The 10,030-nt window shown below is 39.1% G+C and overlaps 1 protein-coding gene across 2 annotated transcripts in view; it reads right to left on the minus strand.

The window, feature by feature from the left end:
• The window catches only part of ZC3H3 (zinc finger CCCH-type containing 3), a 508,339-nt gene that overhangs the window by 255,587 nt on the left and 242,722 nt on the right, over nucleotides 1-10,030 (minus strand). The window lies entirely within an intron of this gene.

Genomic DNA, 10,030 nt, shown 5'->3' on the forward strand with positions numbered 1-10,030 from the left:
TAGCAGATGAATTCCTCTTTAATGAGATGTCACTTTGTAGAATAGTTTCAGAACCCTTCAAAACCGCCTTCCTAAACCTCGTCAAACCATGTAGAGATTACTTAAGATTTACCGCACAGACACTAAAATAAAATAAAACATAACCCAGTGATTCGCAGAATCCATGACAGGACCATTTTTAACCCAGATGGAAAAGGCTCCCCTATTTATCTGCTTAAGCACAGAACCTTCTGTTTACTTCCTACTTTCATGTCAAATGAATTTGGAAAGAAAAAAAAGTGACAGCCTGTTTAGGGATATAAGTCACATTTCAGCTTCTCTTTAGATTAATGAAATTGCTAGAAACTGGAGAAGTCTTGGGACAATATAAAATTGAAATCCTCATTGAACACCAACTTCAACTGACTGGACTTTGAATCTCTACCAGAGGATGCAGACCTAAACCTCAGAACCTTAACAGACACTATAAGCAGAAAGAAATACAACAGCAGCAGACACCACAAATTCAGAGGAGCTTTCTGCACCCTCACCCCCATTACAGAAGGAGACAGGGCCATGGAGACACCCAGTAAGGATTATGCAGTTCTAGAAAGTCCACAGCTACCCAGTTGCAGAGAATGGCCCTCTAGGTTCACAGTACCCTTTTGTTCCAAGAGAACTAATAGCAAAGGGCTCCTAAGTGTTACTGGCATGTCACTGGGAGGAGATTGGGATAGGCACAATGACTCTCACCTGACAAGTTTACTGGTCTTATCTGAGAAGGAAGAGTTTGAATTATAGAATTTCAGAGTTGGAAGTGACTTTATAGGGCATCTAATTTAAGCCTATTAAACACAATGTATAAAACCTCTATACAATATTCCTAAGCCTTTGTTTAAAGACAGCCTATTCATTAAGTAAAGATCTTTAAGAATATCCAATTCTCTGCTTATTTGCCTTTATCAATTTATGAGAAACAGTTAAGGAGATGGGGGAATAGGGGTTGGAGAATATGGAGTAGAATTTTAACACCAAGGTCCAAATGGAGACAAACATATGAAAAGACCCAACACCTCCCCTCCTCTCCCCTCCCTGCCAACCTCCAGAGAGACCTAGTATATACCTAGACATAGGTGTGCTCATATAAACAGTATAAGCCATATGCTATCCCCTATCCTCACCCTTTAATTCTGCAAATGAAATAGATGGAATTAAACTGCAATAATTTATGGAGCATGGTCCTCAAGAGTTCACCTAGAAGGGGGAGATGTGGAGGCTTGAGGTGGGGGAATGTCACAGGAGGGCAAAGAATAGATTTAAAAGGGGAAAGGAATAAAGAGAGATGAAATGACAGAAGGTTATAATCAGAGAAATTTTAGAATTCTTGATTAAGGGTGTGAAATACACTGGGTCATACTGAGATGTCATGAAACTGAGGTGGAGTGAAGGAATAGGTCATGGAATCTAAAGACTTAGAGGAACTGGGACGTTAAGGAATCAGAAGGGACACTGAGATGGAGGTTCTAAGTCTAAGGAGAATGGTTGGAGAGAGCAGCTGGACTGTGAACAAGGTGCTGAACTGCTTCAGAAAGGAGGGAGAATGACCTGGGGAATGGTACACAATAGCCATCCTGATTTGAATGGGGTAGGAAATTGTGATATTGTGAACTTCAAATAAGAAGTTGCTGAAACATGGAGGTAAAGGTATCATATGGAAATTGAAATGGGGTACAAAGAGAATTTCAACTCTCCCACCAAGACCAATGACCCTTATTCGGGAGTATCAGTGAGGTACAACTAAATGCTGGGAAGTCATAACAAAGATACAGTGTCATCTGTGGCAAAGGAGGTCTCAGAAAAGACAAGTCAATGGAAGAAATGAGAGAAGAGGTCCAAGATAAAGGGAAGTTTATTTACTATAGAAGAAGAATTCAAGAGGGCACAACAGAAGGAGTGGGCTGAGCTGGAATGGGACATGGGTTGGACAGGGCTAAGAAGAATAGGCTAGGAAGAATAGGAGCTGGGATTTGGGAATGGTTTGCTCTTAGGTGGCATAGTAACATAGGAATAGGAGGAGAAAAGGGGAAAAAGTTGGTATGAAATTTATTAGCCATCTGGGTAGTAATGCATTAGAAATGTCTCTAAGAGTAGTAAAGCATATCAGACAGCATATCTTTCCAGTAGGTTGGGGGAGGGGGAGGGGGGAGACACAGAAACAAAACTGAGAACAGGTTGGAAATTTTAGGAAATTTAATTTTCACAGGGATCACAGAATCACATTAAAGCTAAAAGAGACTTCTCAGAGACCATCTAGTTCAACACTCATTTTACAGAAGAGTAAACTGATCCTCAAGACGGCTGATATGCTCAAGGTGATATAGATAGCACACAGAAGAGCTGTGATTTACTATACTATAATGTAATAGCAGTAATTCACATTTCTAAAGCATTTTAAAGTTTAAAAAATGTTTTCTCTAAAACAACCTTGAAAGTAGGTAATGAAAATAATACCCCCATTTAGCAGATGAAGAAAAAGAAATAGGTGTGAGGTTACTTACCAAAGCTCATGAAGCTAAGGTTGGAGTCAGAATTCTAACTAAGATCTTCTCTTTCCAGCTCACCATGCTGCCTCCCAAAAGAAGGAGCTTTGAACATCAGCAGGGTTTCCATTTCACACTGATGTGTGAGAAGTTCTTGGAGCTGTGTCTCTTTCCTCATCACCAAAGAAACTAGTGGTATGGTGTAGTGGATTTAGGGTCAAAACACCTAGGTTCAAATTCAGGTTTTGAGACTTACTAACATAAATGATACCAGACAAGTAATTTCTCTAAGATTTATTTTTCTATTTCTAAAGTGAGTGTTAGAATAGATTAGGAGTTAGATTACCTTTAATGGGGACTTCTAGTTCTAAATCCAATGAATCTATTACCTTCTTGGCCCAGAATGACACTGACAGAGCTCAGCATTCCCTGAGGACCATCAAAACTCATATAAAGAGACAGGAAGAAAAATAGGAGATTAGGATAGGAAAGGAGAAAAAGACGTGGAGCAATGGGAGGAAAAAAAGAGAACACAGAGAGTAAAAGTCAATCTATCGGTCAACAAGCATTTATTAACTGCTTACTAGGTGCCACACACTGGAGATACAAAAAAAGCAAAAACACACTCCCTACTCTAAAAGATTTCACATTCTAATGGGGAAGGCAATATGCAAATTAACAGTATATGTACAAGATATATACAGAGCAAATGGAAATTTATCTCAAAGAGAAGGAAGGCCTACAAAAAAGGGTAGGACTGGAGCTAAATCTTGAAAGAAGCCAAAACCAACTTAGGGATAATGGAGTGTAAGCTGGGCCTTCATCAACACAGGTTGCTGATATCAGCAAGCAAGATGGGCTCAATAAATAACTACCTAATTTTCTGGAAAAGGCTTAGGATTTTCTTTTTTTATTTATTTATTTTTAGTTTTCAACATTAATTTCCACAAGATTTTAAGTTACAAATTTTCTCCCTGTCCTTCCCTTACCCCACCCCAAAATAATAAGCCTACTGAATACCCCTCCCCCCAATTTGCTTTACTTTCTAGTAGGGCAGGATGGATTTCCATACCCCAGTTCCTGTATATCTTATCTCCCAGTTGCATGTAAGAAACAATTTTTTTTTAACATTTGTTTTTAAAACTTTGATTTCCAGATTCTTTCCCTTCTTCCCTCCTCACCTACCCCCACTGGGAAGATAAGCAATTCAATATAGGTTGTACATATGTAGTTATGCAAAACATTTCCATAGTAGCTATATTGTGAAAGATTAACTATATTTCCCTCCATCCTATCCTGGCCTCCTACTTATTCTATTTTCTACTTTGACTCTGTCCCTTTTCAAAATGTGTGCTTCAACTACCCTCTCCCCTAATCTGCCCTCTCTTCTATCATCTCCCTCTTAACCCCTTTCCCCCTACTTTCCTGTGGGGTAAGATACCCAAATGAATGTGTATGTTGTTCCCTCCTTAAGCCAAATTCAATGAGAGTAAGGCTGACCCATTCCCTTTCACTTTCCTGCTCTTCCCCTCCATTGCAACAGTTTTCTCTTGCCTCTTTTATATGAGATAATTTACCCTATTCTCTTTCTCCTTCTATCATTATATTCCTCTTTCACCTCTTAAATTTTAGTTTCTAGATATTATCCCTTCCTACTCAACTGATCCTGTGCCCTCTATGTATACATGTACATACATATACACACATTCACATATGTATACATACATACACCTTCCTATACACACACATATATATATTTATATTCCCTTCAACTATCCTCATACTGAGAAAAGTCTCACGAGTTACAAGTATTGTTTTTCCATGTAGGAATGTAAATAGTTCAACTTTAACAAGTTCCTTATGCCTTCTTTTTCCTATTTACCTTCTCATGCTTCTCTTGCTTCTTGTATTTAAAAGTCAAATTTTCTGTTCAGATCTGTTTTTTTCATCAGGAATACTTGAAAGACGTCTACTTCACTCAATGACCATATTTTTCACTTAAGTATTTACTCAGTTTTGCTGGGAAGGTGATTCTTGGTTTTAATCCTACCTCCTTTGACCTCTGGTATATCATATTCCAAGCCCTTCGATCCCTTAGTGTAGAAGCTGCTAGATCTTGTGTTATCCTGACTGTGTTTCCACAATACTCAAATTGTTTCTTCCTGATAGCTTGTAATATATATATACATATACATTTTTTTTTTTGCAGGGGAAGGTAGGGCAATAGGGGTTAAGTGACTTGCCCAAGGTCACATGGCTAGTTTTGTGTTAAGTGTCTGAGGCCAAATTTGAACTCAGGTCCTCCTGACATCAGGGTTGGTGCTCTATTCACTGTGCCATCCCCATAATATTTTCTCCTTGACCTTGGAACTCTGGAATTTGGCTATGGTATTCCTAGAACTTTTCTTTTTGGGATCTTTTTCAAGAGGCGATCAGTGAATTCTTTTGATTTCTATTTTGCCCTCTGGTTCTAGAATATGAGGGCAATCTTCCTTGAGAATTTCTCTCTCTTTCTTTCTCTCTCTCTCTTTCTGTTGTTTGTTGTTGTTGTTGTTGTTTAAAAGTAATTGGGGTTAAGTAACTTGCTCAAGGTTACACGGCCAGTTATTTCTGGGTGTGGTGCTAAGTATCTGAGCCCAGATTTGATCCCCAGGTCTCCCAATGTTGGGGCCGGCACTCTTACTCACTGAGCCACCCGGCCGCCCCTAAGCAACTGGGGTTAAGTAACTTGCTCAAGGTTACACGGCCAGTTATTTTGTGTGGGTGTTAAGTATCTGAACCCGGAACCAATCTGAGGTCTCCCGACTCTGGGGCCAGCGCTCTTACTCACTGAAGAGAATTTCTTGAAGGATGATTTCTAGGCTCTTTTTTTGATCATAGCTTTCAGATAGTCCAGTAATTTTAAAATAATCTCTCCTGGATCTATTTTCCAGGTCAGTGGTTTTTCCAATGAGATATTTCACATTGACTTCACAATGATATTTCACATTTTTTTCATTTGTTTGGATCTGTTTTATAGTATCTTGATTTCTCATAAAGTCATTAGCTTCCATTTGCTCTAGTCTAATTTGAAGGAATTATTCTCTTCAGTGAGTTTTTGAAATTCCTTTTCCATCTGGCAAATTCATCTTTTTAAGGCATTCTTTTCCTCATTGGCTTTTTGGTACTCTTTTGCCATTTGAATTAATCTATTTTTAAGGGGGTATTTTCTTCAGTATTTTTTTGGGTCTCCTTTAGTAGGCTGTTGACTCACTTTTCATAATTTTCTTGCATCATTCTCATTTCTCTTCCCAATTTTTCCTCCACTTCTCTTACTTGATTTTCAAAATCCTTCTTGAGCTCTTCCATGGCCTGTAACCAATTCATATTTTTCTTAGAAGCTTTTGATGCAGGAGTTTTGACTTTGTTGACTTCTTCTGGTTCCATGTTTTGATCCTTTTTTGTCCCCAAAAAAGGATTCTATGGCCTGATTGTGCTTCCCCTACTTGCTCATCTTGCCAGTCAATTACTTGACTTTTGAGCTCTTTGCCACAGTAGAACTCTGCTTCCAGAGTGGAGAGAGCTTTGTCTGAAATCACTGGGGGTTTTTGCAAATGTTGTCAGAGGTCTGAAGAGGACACCCTCTCTACAGCCACCACAAGCTCTGGCACACTGTCCTTTCTCATCCTAGGACCACTGCCCAAGACAGTGACCCAGATCCAAGCAGGTCAAAGCAAGAGTGATTACCCTCTGAATGGTCGCTTGGTCAGGAGCTCAGGAGGCAGTCATGCGGCAGCAGCTGCAGCCATTGGTCCCTTCGCCACCTTTTGCCCTAGGGGCAGAGGCCAGATGAAGCTCTTCCATCACCCAGTTCCAACAGAGTTCCCCACTGACCTTTTACTTTTCTCTGTGGCATTTATGGGTTGAGAAGTCTGGAAACTGCCACACCTGTTGGTGATTCACTCTCCTGAAGTCTGTTCTGGCCAGTCTGTGCCACTGGTTGGGGCTACCCTGGGTCTCAGTGGCTCATGCTGGACTGTGCTCGGCTCCCAACTCCGTGCAACAGACCTTTCCTGTTGGCCTGCCAGGCTGCCTTCAGCAGGAGATTTGTTTCTCTCTGTCACTTTATGGGTTCTGTAGATCTAAAATTTGTTTAGAGTCATATTTTACAGGTATTGGATGTGGTTGAAGCAGGAGCTCATGCCAAGTTCCTGCTTCTACTATACCATCTTGGCTCCACCCCAAGGCTTAGGATTTTCAAGTATACTCATTTGCCTTCCCCAAACTAAAGTTTCCCTTAGAGGTCCATGCTCATTGGACCTCTACAATGACTAAAAGCCTTGATTTAGTGAATATATATATAGCAATGGCTTATTGGAAACCTGGTAAAACAAGGGGAAGGAACAAATGCTGGTCTCAAAGACCCATTGCTAACTAACAAAACCTGGCTTGTCATTCATGATAAAACCCATGAGAGTCAAGTTAATCCTTCACCCTCAAGTCTCTGTATGAGAGCAACTACTATTTTCTTGCAAGACAATATAATCCATAAAGTAAAAGCTTGCATCAGCCTTCCCAAGTGGAAATTCCCCCCCACTACCCAATTTCTTCCAATCTCTCAATCACAATGAAGGGTCTCTGACCACAGCAGCTGAAGGAATTTCCCAGCTATGTTGCTCTCTGTTATAAGACTTTCTGCCAGCAAATGCTGGATAGGTCATCTACACAGCTGAGCTATGCGATGCCATCAATGGCAAGCTGCAAGAAAAATATTGGGGGTGTACCCTGAGGCCAGAGCACTGATACACCAGGGACTATTGGGATGATTACACTGCTTATCACACTAAATCCCAGAGCCTAGCTTCCTTAATTTGTGAGTATCCGCTTATGTCAGATCCAAGATAAGTATTAAATAAATGTTCTGGAATTTGGTCATCTGTGCATGTCTGAAGCATTGTGTTGACAACTTAAGTGAGGAACTGTTCTATCTGAAGTGATTGGCCATACCCATCATGTAAACTAGATGTTGCAAGGGAGCCTCTTTCCTGCAGAACCTTAGAGTAAAAGAGGATTTTAGTCACATTAGAGTCTGACAAAAACCTGAGCAGGAACTTTGTTTCACATTATCTCCAATAGGAATCACCCAACCTTTGATAAGGCGCTCACTTGTTAAGAGGCTTTTTCTAATCTTCAGATTGCTGTTACCCTGAAGATACCTTCACAGCAAAAGGGAGAACTAGGGAAAGAATCCATTATTGTTGCTCTTGTCTTTTACAAGAACAGACTGTTTTTCTAGACTTGGAGAATAACAAGAAGGTCTGTGTTAACTATGTTAAGGGTAAAAAGAGAGGCAATCAAGGTAAAAAGGTAGCTTTTTTCAGGATTGGGGAGTAGGAATGGGAAAATTACCATGGGAATGGAGAAAAGGCATGTTATTTTGCTTCTGTCTTCTTTATTAAGGAGAACAAACTTCCAATATGGAAAGAGAGAACAAAAGTGGCTAACAGGAAGCCTAAACCTCATTTAAATAAGTGAGAACATATAAAAAGAAAATAATCAATGAGTTTAAAATCACCAGACCTAGGTCAACTATATACAAGGTATATGATTATGATTATTTTGCTTTTTGGAGGGCAATTGGAGTTAAGTGACTTGCCTAGGGTCACATGGCTAGCTTTTGTGTTAAGTGTCTGAGGCCAGATTTGAACTCAGGTACTCCTGACTCCAGGGCCAGTGCTCTATTCACTGCACCACCTAGATGCCCCATATACAAGGTATAAAAAAACCAAACTATCTGAAGTGGTTGCTAAACAACTGTAGGGGATCCTTCAGGAATTAGAGAGAATGGAAGTGTTAATACCTAACTGGTGACATAACATCCTCCCAATTTTAAAAGAAGGAGGAAAGTGTAATACTTCAAACTATAGAAGACTAGTAAGCCTGACTGACTTTGGGGGAAGGGACAGGGAAGAATGGAGAGACATTAAAATAATGATGATTTCTAGGAGCACTGCACAGAAAGTACTGATCATAAAGAAGGAAATATATGATAACAAAAATAAAATATATAATTCTGATTATACAAAATTTTTGCACAAATAAAATCAACACATTTAGACTAAAATGTAAAGTGGTCAATTAGGGAAATAAATCTTTATACCAAATATCTCTAATCAATGTCAGATATCTTCATAGGGGAAGTACATGCACAACAAAAAAACAATCTCCAATGGATAATGATTATCCCCAACAGATAACTGGTTAAAGGATATGAATAAAGTGTGCTCAAAAAAATAATTGTAAACTATTAAAAAGATAAATGTCTATGCCAAATCACTAGTAACAAGAAAAATGCAAATTAAAACAACTTTCAGGTTTCACTTGCATGCTGAACAAACTGGAAAAGATGACAGGAAAAGTCAATCTTGGAAGGGTTATGGAAAGAAAGGCATACTATTATAATGTTTGTGTGTTATGAAACTGTCCAACAATTCTGGAAATGAAAGGAAATGACTAAAATATCCATACATTGATTATAATAAAACATATGTTAAGGTGGTCAATGAAAAAATGAAAAATCCCACATACAAATCAAATGACCATCAATTAAGGAATGGCTAAAAAAAATTGTGGTTCATTAATATAATGGAATTTTACAATATAAAGAGAAACAATTATAAAGAATATAAAAAAGCACAGGTTAATTGAAAATAACAAAAAAACTGAATTCTGTGAAATTATAGTGACCAAGCTTGGACTCAAATAAGAAATATGAAAAGGAAACTCCCTCTCCTCTTTGAAGAGTTGGGAACTATGGGTGTGGAGTACAACATGTGTTAGACATGGTTGATATATTGGCTAGTTATGCCAAACTGTGTTTTAGTTGTTTCTTTCCTTTTTTAATAAAGGATGGCTCTTTAGTCCTTGCAGGATGAGAATGGTGGCTGGTCCTAGGCAGTATAACTACTCAGACAGGGTAGAGAAAGTTCAGAAACAAGAAGTGGTGATTTCGTTTGGACCCCCAGGAATGTTCTCATTTCTAGGCACTAGCCAAGTCTCTTAAGTCTACAAACAAATAACCAGGCCAAGAAATTCAAACTAAAGGGAAGCTTATAATTTTATCATTCTGAAGCAGTAGAGCTTCCCAGCTGGCTGAGATTGACTGAATCCAGCAGCAGTCCATTACTTCTTAGGCTCAAAACCAGGTCAGGAATTTTAGAACTTAGACCAGGGAATAGTAATCAGACTTTTCCCTGGGTCAAACCACCACAGAAATACTGAATGCTTGCAGGTCCCCAGGTTCAATCTGAGATCTTCCTAGAGATCATGGAATAATGCAACAGTCAATACCCAAAGAAAGTAGCAACAGGATGAGCCCAGACATTCCCTCCAAAAGTGTGAACAGACTAGCCCTAACAGCAAGTCCAAATCAGGAAATAAACTGGAAGAGTGAGCAAACCTAAAAAAAAAAAAAACATATTATAAAAAACTATTATGGTGATAGGGGTACTCACAACACAAACCCAGAAGAG

The sequence above is a fragment of the Petaurus breviceps genome, unplaced genomic scaffold (genome assembly GCF_028583685.1).
Source record: "Petaurus breviceps papuanus isolate PSGF00001 unplaced genomic scaffold, PetGlider_PUasm1.0 339, whole genome shotgun sequence".
Lineage (NCBI taxonomy): Eukaryota > Metazoa > Chordata > Mammalia > Diprotodontia > Petauridae > Petaurus > Petaurus breviceps.